The following is a 12336-nucleotide window of genomic DNA, read 5'->3' as shown; positions in this document are numbered from 1 at the left end:
GGCACACAGTTTTAATCTGCCAGGAAGTTTCACATCAGCGCACACTCCGCTGCAGAGTGAAAATCTCATTCTGGACCCAACAAGAAATGTGGTCTAACTCATCTTGTACCCTCCTAATGTGACTCATCTTCGACATCTCCCCGTACACCGCAGTATCATCTGCAAACAGTCGCTGATTGTTACCTACCCTGTCGTCGAGGTAACTAATGTTTGTGGAAAATAATATCGCTGCTATTAAACTTCGGTGCACCTTATTATTAAAAACAGTGCACTTGGATAATTTATGACAAAAAGATAAATAAATAACTAACGTAACAGGCAAGTAGATATCCACGTAGACAGCCACTCTGTCTCGGATATGACATACCATACTCACTGGAAAAACTAGATTATGGCAGCAATCACGAGATTGAACGAATAAACATCAGCGGTGTTGGGATGAGAGTCTGGACTGGTGACCACTGCACAAATAATACCAAGTGAATTGAATCCTCTATGCGTTAATGAGGTTGATGATTGGCGGAAGCTTAAATGAAATGCAACTGCAAGTGGAAAGTAAATAGATAACTGCACTGAGCAAAACCAGTGAATATTGAATCAAGCACCAGTTTACTTTTGTTCTACAATATTACTTTTATTATTAATCGGTTTTCGGATTACGAGGCCATCTTCAGACATTACCTGAATATTATCACCAAAGAAGTTACAATGTTTGCAAACAACACTGGAAGAGAAGTAACACGTCTAGACTGAAGTAGAAACATACAGTAAGTAACATCTTTGACAGTGTGGTGGTAATGTAATGAAAAAGTAAAATTTGAACAGTTCGTAAATAACGATGGAGTAGACAGGAGAACCCTTAACACAAAATAGGAATAGCATGCCCACATAAGTTTCTATTAATAAACAAAACTAATAAAATAAAATCAAATTAGTATTAGACAAGGCTACATCAGGATGTCTGAAACATGGAGAGTGATCACCAAACCAATTAAAAGAAGAGACAATTTTCAATTTAACTACAGAATACATAAGGGACTTAAGCAATATCAATAAGATAAACAGAAATAAATAAATTCAGGAAAATGGGGGCGTTTGATAGTACCTTGGTATGACAGTTTTGGTCAGTATCAGGAGTAGTGGCCAAAAGGGAAGATCGAGACGTTAGCTTCAGGGATAGCCGTCTGTAAAAAGCGGAAATTGAGGAATTATGCTGTGCTGTGTAGTAGAAAGAAATTACTATAAGACATTTCACATATACTAATGCAAAATCCAAGCCACAGGAAAAACACTGTAGGACATTTATTGCAGTACCCATGTACCTACTACAGACGATGATGCTTACAGGTAACACACTGCAGTTTGAAACAAGTTATGTAAAATTATCCATAAAATTATACACCGGCCCATACATATCAAATTTTAGTAACTTAATACCTCTTCTTCACAATATTTCTATGTACGCGAAATGAAGAGTAAACAAATGTGAATCGGGAACCGGCCAGGAACCTCATACAATCCGACGTTTCCTTCTGGTCAGCTGAGCCGATTCCTACGATGCTCCCGGCTGCACCACAGAGGGGACCGCAGTCTGTTTGCCCCTGTGAAAATTACAGTGGCTTTAGCCCTCACCAGAACAGTATGCCAGGGTTATACGTTCAGAAGGAATCCAATATTAAATCAAAGTAATATTATACAAGTCAAGATGTTAGTACTACAGCAAACACACGTATTAATAAATTTTAAAAGACACGTACAACAAGAAATATTCGAGAAGGTTTTGATTATATCCTGAATTAAGTCAAAACGCTAAATAAAAGATCAAACGGCGGCCAGGGACTCTCCTGCCCCGTACCACTCACTATTCTGATATCAACTATTCGTCATTACTCTTGCCGGCCGGAGTGGCCGTGTGGTTCTAGGCGCTACAGTCTGAAGCCGAGCGACCACTACGGTCGCGGATTCGAATCCTGCCTCGGGCATGGATGTGTGTGATGTCCTTAGGTTAATTAGGTTTAGGTACTTCTAAGTTCTACGGGACTGATGACCTCAGAAGTTAAGTCACATAGTGCTCAGAGCCATTTGAACCATTTGAACCGTTACTCTTGTCCCAACCCATATTCTGTACTCTCTAAACTGTTCATTCCATTCAACACGTCCTGTGATCCGTCTTCACGAAGGGTAGCATTTATCAGAGATCATTTTCATCGTTTCATCCTCAATTTTAATCTGACTGTTAATCTTTCTGTAATTTGTCGCAGCATCTCTATGTGCAGCTCGACCGATACGTGCGAAAGATTGCTTCAGTGTCTTATTCTTACTAATCCGAGCACTTCGTTCTTAGTCTTCCAATCTTGGTTCTCCTATGAATCGTATATTACCCACCTCTCCCTGTAGCTCACTCCTATCTTTCACTCATTGTCGAATGCTTTGCCTTTTCTTAAACCAAACTGATCATCATCTAAGAGATCCTAAATTTTTGTTCAATTTTCCTGTATATTATACTTATCGACAAATGCCATGTACGAGCTTTTAAGCTGATTGTGCATATTTATCGCATTTATGAGCACTTGCCATCTTCAGATGAATGACATTTTTTCCGGAAGTCTGGTCGTATTCACCTGTCTCCATCTTGAATAGCCAATCGGTTGCCGTTTCCCCCAACGATATTGGAAATACAGATGGAATGTTATCTATCGAAATCTGGTAAACAATTTTGGAATACAGTGATAACAAAAGTTCAGTCTTGATCACAACACTTATTGACACGTAAGTGCTGTGATCAAGACTGAACTTTAGTCAAAATATGTTATCTATCCCTTCGACCTTATATGATCTCAAATCTTCCAAAGTTCTTTTAAATTTTTTTATTCTAATACGGTATCCGCTCTCTCTTCCATATCGATTTCAATTTATTCTTGCACCAAATCATCGGACAGAGATCTTTGATCTACTCTTCCCACCTATTCGCTCTCTCAGTGGATTCCTAGAGCACTCTTAATGTTTCTGACCTTTCTTTTAATTTCATCAAAGTTGGCCTTGACTTCCCTATTCTCCGTCAGTCCTTCCAACGATTACACCTTTTTCGATTTCTTCACACGTTTGTTGCTTCTCCACCAACAACAAAATACTCCACTTCACCTCTAATGCTGGTGGAACCACCTGTCGTAAAAATCTGGTGCTCAGTTCTAAGCGGTGTCCACATTCTTTTGATAGTGTATAAATTACCTAAACCTTCAAACAAAATCGCTTTACGTTTACACGATAGAGTTGATTTTGCGTCCTCCTACTGGCAGGTTTGTCAAAAATTAGAAGTGCTTATTGCGTATTAATTAGCTAGTTATTAATGTAGTGCCCTGGCTGCGCCATCGTAATTTCAGTATCTGAAATTGAACTACTGCTCCACCAGTGCACAGTCACGTTTTTGGAGAAGTATCAGGGAAAGCGGTAGTCCGAGACACGCAGAATGTTATACTAAAGGGTGAGTACTAAGCTGGGTAGCTTGGTGCCGAGAGAGTAGCTGAGTGGACAGGTTCACATAACATTTGTGGGATGTCAGAAAGTCGATAGAGTGTTGGTTTATACATCGAGGTTTCAAAGTACAGAGGACAGCGATATGTACACATATACGTAGACGGCGACACAATCGCGTACACAAGGTGTAACAGGGCAATACATTGGCGGAACTGTCATTTGTACTCAGGAGAACTGTGTGAAAAGATTTCTGCCGTGATTACGGCTGCTCGATCGGAATTAACAGACTTTGAACGAGGTACAGTAGTTCGAGCAAGAGACATGGGACACTCCATTGCGAAAATCGTTAAGGATTTCAAAATTCCGTCACCGAAAATGTTACGAGTGTGTGGAGACTGCCAGATTATAGGCTTTACTGCTCACCATGGAAAACCCCCTGGCTGACGGTCTTCACTTAACGACCGAGAGCAGCAGCATTTGCATTCAGTACATTGTGAAATGACTGCCGAAATCAGTGTGAGACGCACGACGAACTTATTCGATAGGACAGTGCGGTGAAATTTGGCGTTACTGGGCTATGGTAGCGAACAATCGATGCGAGTTCCTTTGCTGACAGAACTACATCACCTGCTGGCCTCTCCTTTGATCGTGGCCATATCGGATGTGCCTAGACGACTGGAGAAATGTGACCTCGTCACGCGAGTCCAGATTTCAGTTGGTAACAGCTGATGGTAGGGTTCCGTGTCTAGCAGACTGCACGAACCGAAGGCCTAAGACGCTGTGCAAGATGGTGGTGACTCCGTAATGGTGTGGGTTGCGTTTTCAGGGACTGTTGACCGCCACTGGTTATGTTCGGCTATTGGGAGACCATTTACAGCTATTCATGGTCTTCCTGTTCCCAAACAAAGATGGAATTTTCTTGGAGAATAGGGTGCCGTTTCAGGTGGTCACAGTTGTTCGCGACTGGTTTGAATAAGTCTGGACAGTTCGAAAAAATAATTTTGTCATCCAGGTTGCCTGACATGAATCCCATCGAACATGAATAGGACGTAATCAAGAGGTTACTTCGTGCACAAAATCCTGAAACAGCAACACGTCTGCAGCTGGATGCTATAGAGGCAGCATCGGTCAGTATATCTGCTGAGAACTCCCAACTACTTGTTGAGTCGATACCACATCGAGCTACCGCACTATGCCTGGCAAAAGGTTATCCGACACTGTACTACACTAATGGTCATTAAAATTCCTACAACACGAAGATGACGTGCCACACACGCGAAATTTAACCGACAGGAAGATAATGTTGTGATATGCAAAAGAGTAGCTTTTCAGAGCATTCACACAAGGTTGGCGCCGGTGGCGACACCACAACGTGCTGACATGTGGAAAGTTTCCAACCGATTTCTCATACTCAAAGAGCAGTTGATCGGCGTTGCCAGGTGAAACGTTGTTGTGATGCCTCGTCTAAGGAGGAGAAATGCGTACCATCACGACGTTTCTCGGATTGTAGCCTATCGCGATTGTGGTTTATCGTATCGCGACATTTCTGCTCGCGTTGGTCGAGATCCAATGACTGTTAGCAGAATATGGAATCAATGGGTTCAGGAGGGTAATACGGAACGCCGTGCTGGATCCCAACGGCCTCGTATCACTAGCAGTCGAGATGACAGGCATCTTATCCACATGGCTGGAACGGATCGTGCAGACACGTCTCGATCCCTGAGTCAACACATGGGGACGTTTGCAGCCACCTGCACGAACAGTTCGACGACGTTTGCAGCGGTATGGAGTATCAGCTCCGAGACCACGGCTGCGGTTACCCTTGACGCTGCATCACAGACAGGAGCGCCTGCGATGGTGTACCCATCGACGAACTTGGGTGCACGAATGGCAAAACGTCATTTCTTCGGATGAATCCAGGTTCTGTTTACAGCATCACGAAGGTCACATCCGTGTTTGGCGACATCGCGGTGAACGCACATTGGAAGCGTGTATTCGTCATCGCCATACTGGCGTATCACCCGGGGTGATGGTATGGGGTGCCATTGGTTACATGTCTCGGTCACCTCTTTTTCGCATTGACGGCATTTTGGACAGTGGACGTTACATTTCAGATGTGTTACGACCCGTGACTCTACCCTTTATTCGATCCCTGCGAAACCCTACATTTCAGCAGGATAATGCGCGACCGCGTGTTGCAGGTCCTCTAGGGGCCTTTCTGGATACAGAAAATGTTCGACTGCTGCCCTGGCCGGAACATTCTCGAGATCTGTCACCAATTGAAAACGTCTGGTCAACGGTGGCCGAGCAACTGGCTCGTCACAATACGCCAGTCACTACTCTTGATGAACTGTGGTATCGTGTTGAAGCTGCATGGGCAGCTGTAAGTGTACACGCCATCCAAGCTCTGTTTGACTCAATGCCCAGGCGTATCAAGCCCGTTATTACGGCCAGAGGTACTGATATCTCAGGATCTATGCACACAAATAGCGTGAAAATGTCGGTTCTAGTATAATATATCTGTCCAATCAATACGCGTTTATCAAGTGAATTTCTCTTTGGTGTAGCAATTTTAATGGCCAGTAGTGTAGTATGATTGCGACGACCTCAATGCAGGCTAGCATGCACGTAAGTCGTGGGTGGTTGAGTGGACAGAGAGAGACGGAGTACATTAAAGGGAGGGAGGATACTTGGGGCACACAGGTAGACACACAGGGAAAGTGTGAGTTGAGGTGTGGGTGAAGGTGGAGAGTTAGAGAAATCTCTCTAGGCTGGCTTTCTCAGGGCCAAACAGACCTCCACACGAGCCCAGCTCAGCTGCAGCAGCAACACGGGACCTGTACGTGGCAAGGTGGCAGGAGGTGGACGTACGCCGCACGGTGCACTGGGCTCTCATTACACGGAGACGTGGCCTTTGTGTAGCGACTGTTTGCGCCTCTGGCCGCCGACGCCGCCACAACATTTGCACCCAGCGCGCCGCCACGCCCAGCTGCCGGCAGCCTCCCGCGACGTGGCGCTGCGATCGATGCCCGCCTCCACCGCCCCCATGGACGGTTCCCTTTAATAAATTGCTGGCTAGCGGAAAACTGTTCGTCCCTGTGTCTGCCGGCTCTGTTCTGTCCGCTGCTCCCCCCCCCCCCCCCCCCCCCGCACCATTCTACCTAACACTCCCTATACAGCCGTTCTAAGCGGTTATAACTGTACCGGATGCCTTTCACTTTTACTCTTGTTTACAGCTTTCCCCCGTCTGCTTTAAGCGCAACTTGTTGTTTTTGTTGTTGTGGTCTTCAGTCCTGAGACTGGTTTGATACAGCTCTCCATGCTACCCTATCCTGTGCAAGCTTCCTCATTTCCCAGTACTTACTGCAACCTACATCCTTCTGAATCTGCTTACTGTATTCATCTCTAGGTTTCCCTCTACGATTTTTACCCTCCACGCTGCCCTCCAATGCTAAATTTGTGATCGCTTGATGGGTCAGAACACGTCATACCAACCGGTCCCTTCTTATTGTCAAGTTGTGCCACAAACTCCTCCCCAATTCTATTCAGTACCTCCTAATTAGTTATGTGATCTACCCATCTAATCTTCAGCATTCTTCTGTAGCACCACATTTCGAAAGCTTCTATTCTCTTTTTGTCCAATCTATTTATCGTCAATGTTTCACTTCCATACATGGCTACACTCCATACAAATACTTTCAGAAACGACTTCCTGACACTTAAATCTATACTCGATGTTAACAAATATCTCTTCTTCAGAAACGCTTTCCTTGCCATTGCCAGTCTACATTTTATATCCTCCCTACTTCGACCATCATCAGTTATTTTGATCCCCAAATAGCAAAACTCCTTTACTACTTTAAGTGTCTCATTTCCTAATCTAATACCCTCAACATCACCCGACTTAATTCGACTACGTTCCATTATCCTCGTTTTCCTTTTGTTGATATTGATCTTATAGCCTCCTTTCAAGACACTGTCCATTCCGTTCAACTGCTCTTCCAGGTCCTTTGTTGTCTCTGACAGAATAACAATGTCATCGGCGAACCTCAAAGTTTTTGATTCTTCTCCATCGATTTTAATACCTACTCCTAGTTTTTCTTTTGTTTACTTTACTGCTTGCTCAAAATACAGATTGAATAACATCGAGGAGAGGCTACAACCCTGTCTCACTAAGTTCCAAATCGCTGCTTCTCTTTCATATTCCTGGACTCTTACGACTGCCATCTGGTCTCTGTACAAATTGTAAATAGCCTTTTGCTCCCTATATTTTACCCCTGACACCTTTAGAATTTGAAAGAGAGTATTCCAGTCAACATTGTCTAAAGCTTTCTCTAAGTCTACAAATGCTAGAAATGTAGGTTTGCCTTGCTTTAATCTTTCTTCTAAGATAAATCGTAAGGTCAGTACTGTCTCACGTGTTCCAATATTTCTACGGAATCCAAACTGATCATCCCCAAGGTCGGCTTCTACTAGCTTTTCCATTCGTCTGTGAAGAATTCGCATTAGTGTTTTGCAGCTGCGGCTTATTAAACTGATTGTTCGGTAATTTTCACATCTGTCAACTCCTGTTTCCTTTGGGATCAGAATTATTGTATTCTTCTTGAAGTCTGAGGGTATTTCACCTGTCTCATACATCCTACTCACCAGATGGTAGAGATTTGTCAGGAATGGCTCTCCCAAGGCCGTCGGTAGATCTAATGGAATGTTATCTACTCCCGGGGCCTTGTTTCGACTCAGGTCTTTCAGTGCTCTATCAAACTCTTCACGCAGTATTGTATCTCCCATTTCGTCTTCCATTTACATTCTCTTCCATTTCTAGAACACTGTCCTGAAGTACGTCGCCCTTGTATATACCCCCTATATACTCCTTCCACCTTTCTGGTTTCCCTTCTTTGCTTAGAACTGGGTTTCCATCTGAGCTCATGATATTCATACAAAGGGTTCTCTTTTCTACAAAGGTCTATTTAATTTTCCTGTAGGCAGTATCTATCTTCCCCTAGTGAGATAAGCCTCTACATCCTTACATTTGTTCTCTAGCCATCCCTGGTTAGCCCTTTTGCACTTCCTGTCGATCTCATTTTTGAGACGTTTGTATTCCTTTTTGTCTGCTTCACTCACTGCATTTTTAAATTTTCTCCTTTCATCAATTAAAATCAGTATCCTGTTATCCAAGGATTTCTACTAGCCCTCGTCTTTTTACCTACTTGATCCTCTGCTGCCTTCACTACTTCATCCCTCGGAGTTACCCATTCTTCTTCTACTGTATTTCTTTCCCCCCATTTGTGACAATTATTCCCTGATGCTCTCCCTGAAACTCTGTACAACCTTTGGTTTAATCAGTTTGTCCTGGTCCCATCTCCTTAAATTCCCACCTTTTTGCAGTTTCTTCAGTTTTACTCTACAGTTCATAACCAATAGATTGTGGTCAGAGTCCACATCTGCCCCTGGATATGTCTTACAATTTAATACCTGTTCCTAAATCTCTGTCTTACCATTATATAATCTATTTGATACCTTCTACAATTTCCAGGATTCTTCCATGTGTACAACCTTCTTTCATGATTCTTGAACCAAGTGTTAGGTACGATTAAGTTATGCACTGTGCAAAATTCTACCAGACGGCTGCCTGTTTCATTTCGTAGCCCCAATCCATATTCACTTACTATGTTTCCTTCTCTCCCTACCGTCGAATTACAGTCACCCACGACTATTAAATTTTCGTCTCCCTTCACTGTCTGAATAATTTCTTTTATCTCATCATACATTTGATCAATTTCTTCATCAACTGCAGATCTAGTTGGCATATAAACTTGTACTAATGTATTTGGCATGGGCTTCGTATCTATATTGGCCAAAATAATGCGTTCACTATGCTGTTTGTAGTAGCTTACCCGCACTACTTCTTTTTTCATTAGTAAACCTCCTCCTACATTACCCCTATTTGATTTTGTATTTATAACCCTGTGTTTACCTGATCAAGTTCCTCCTGCCACCAAACTTCACTAATGCCCACTATATCTAACTTTAACCTATCCATTTCCCGTTTTAAGTTTTCTAACCTACCTGCCCGATGAAGGGATCTGACATTCCACGCTCCGATCCTCAGAACTCCAGTTTTCTTTCTTCTGATAACGACATCCTGCCCGGTTAAGGGATCTGACATTCCACGCTCCGATCTGCAGAACTCCAGTTTTCTTTCTCCTGATAAAGACATCCTCTTGAGTAGTCCCCGCCCGGAGATCCGAATGGGGGAGTATTTTACCTCCGGAATATTTTAACCAAGAGGACGCCATCATCATTTAACCATACAGTAAAGCTGCATGCCCTCGGGAAAAATTACGGCTGTAGTTTCCCCATGCTTTCAGCCGTTCGCAGTACCAGCACAGCAAGGCCGTTTTGGTTAGTGTTACAAGGCCAGATCAGCCAATCATCCAGACTGTTGCCCTTGCAACTACTGAAAAGGCAGCTGCCCCTCTTCAGGAATCACCCGTTTGTCTGGCCTCTCAACAGATACCCCTCGGTTGTGGTTGCATCTACGGTACGGCCATCTGTATCGCTCAGGCACACCTCTTAGTCGATTAATAATATTGTATAATAATATTGTTTACTGCAAACCATGGGAGCTCAGTAGGTGCAGCGGAAGACCCCAGATAAGTTGGTCTTTAAATAAAAATTTTTGAAGTTAGAAACCCTTCACACCTAGGCCGCAATTTTCCTACTGCATTTAGAGCGTAGTAACTAGTTTCGGTTGCTTTCTGCAGCCATCTTCAGATCGTTCAAAATCTAAAACTTGGGTTAATAAGCATTGAAAAGCATCATTACCTGTAGTCATATGCTGACATGTCTTGGTAAATGCCAAAAAAAGATTGTATTTGGTTCAAAAACACCACAGTGAGCAATTCAGGTTCCAGGCTGTAATTTCGCAGGTTGACGGTACTAACGAAGGAAAATGGCCTGTTACATTAGTCAAAGTGGCATTAAAGCTCATTATTTCCAATTGTTTACTAATACCTGTTATCAGAAGGAGATGTTCACTCGCAGCGGAGTGTGCGCTGAAATGAAACTTCCCGGCAGATTGAAACTGTGTGCCGGACCGAGACTCGAACTCGGGACCTTTGCCTTTCGCGGGCGAGTGCTGTACCATCTGAGCTACCCAAGCACGACTCACGCCCCGTCCTTACAGCTTTACTTCCGCCAGTACCTCGTCTCCTACTTTCCAAAAGTTTTTAATACCTGTTATACCTGGTGCACTATTGGAAATAGAGTGTTCATTTGATGTAACTTTAACTCATGCAGTTAGCCATTTTCCTTCGTTATTACTGTCATCCTGCGAGATTACGGTCTACATCCTGGCCTCCTCACGTTGATGTTTTTAAATTACATACTGTCATTGTCTAGGTATTTAGGAATGCATGTCATTACTTGACAACAGCTAACGATGCTATCCAAATATCTTCATAGTTTTTTTTAGGTTTCGAACGGTATGAATATGATACAATGTAGGCTTTCACGGCCGGGGTTGTCTTCAGTTAAAACTTCCGCGCTGAGAGGCCGTTGTCGATGTATAAAATTTCCACCTAACGTTTCGTCTCCATCTGCGGGAGACATCTTCCGAGATAGTCCGGCTACTGCCACTGAGGCTGCAGGTGCTCTCGCATTTATAGAGAGCATAGAGAGCACCACCATTCGTCACGTGATGCCGACGGTATTCCTATCTTTGGAAGGCGTCATCATTCTCGATTAAGAGTAATCGATTGCCATTCTGCTGGCGCAACGTCGACATCCATTTTTTGTCTAACTTTAAAGCTTCCTCCTTTCTATTAAAATTGTTATAGTGTTTGTGAATCTCTATTGCTTCTCTATGCATGCGCGCATTGTAATGGGACGTTCGTGTTAGAACGCTTGTCTCATTGAATTTAATTTCGTGGTTCCCATTTCGAAACACATGCTCTGCTACGGCCGATTTTTCAATGTGTCCTAAGCGACAGTTTGTTTTATGTTCGTCTAAGCGGGTGTTTACACTCCTTTTCGTTGTTCCAATGTATACTTGTCCACAACTGCATGGAATTTTGTATACCCCAGGTGTTGCTAGGGGTTGTCGGGCGTCTTTTGCAGTTCTTAAATATTCCTTAATTTTCTTGGTGGGTCTGAAGATTGTTTCTATCCCATATTTGGCCGGAACTTTCCCGACACCGTCCGTGACTATATTAGTGAACGGTAGGAAAACATTTCAAGTAGGTGACCTTGTTGCTCTGGACATCTGGCTTCTTTACTTCCTTGATCAATTTCCTTGCTGGTTCACGGGTTTATCATGAAGGTTGACCGTCAATGAATTAGTTCGTCTTGTAAGCAAGCCGGCTCGCAGATTTTGATGATGGATCTGTCCTCCAAAGTTTTCATGACACCTCTTATTTGCCTAGGATGATGGTTAGATTCCTTATGGAAATATCGATCCGTGTGAGTGTTCTTTCTATATACCTTGTGAGCCATCGTCCCACCTACCCGTTTAGTTACCGACACATCCAGGAAATTGAGTTGATTGTTGCTCTCTTTCTCCGTCCTGAACTGTATCCTCGGGATACGAATATGGTTGTAGAAAGCAATCGAAACTACGCTCCTGGAAATGGAAAAAAGAACACATTGACACCGGTGTGTCAGACCCACCATACTTGCTCCGGACACTGCGAGAGGGCTGTACAAGCAATGATCACACTCACGGCACACCAGGAACCGCGGTGTTGGCCGTCGAATGGCGCTAGCTGCGCAGCATTTGTGCACCGCCGCCGTCAGTGTCAGCCAGTTTGCCGTGGCATACGGAGCTCCATCGCAGTCTTTAACACTGGTAGCATGCCGCGACAG

This window comes from Schistocerca americana, chromosome 9 (assembly GCF_021461395.2).
Source record: "Schistocerca americana isolate TAMUIC-IGC-003095 chromosome 9, iqSchAmer2.1, whole genome shotgun sequence".
Classification (NCBI taxonomy): domain Eukaryota; kingdom Metazoa; phylum Arthropoda; class Insecta; order Orthoptera; family Acrididae; genus Schistocerca; species Schistocerca americana.
The sequence above is the reverse complement of the archived record's forward strand: the minus strand, read 5'-3'. Positions refer to the sequence as shown.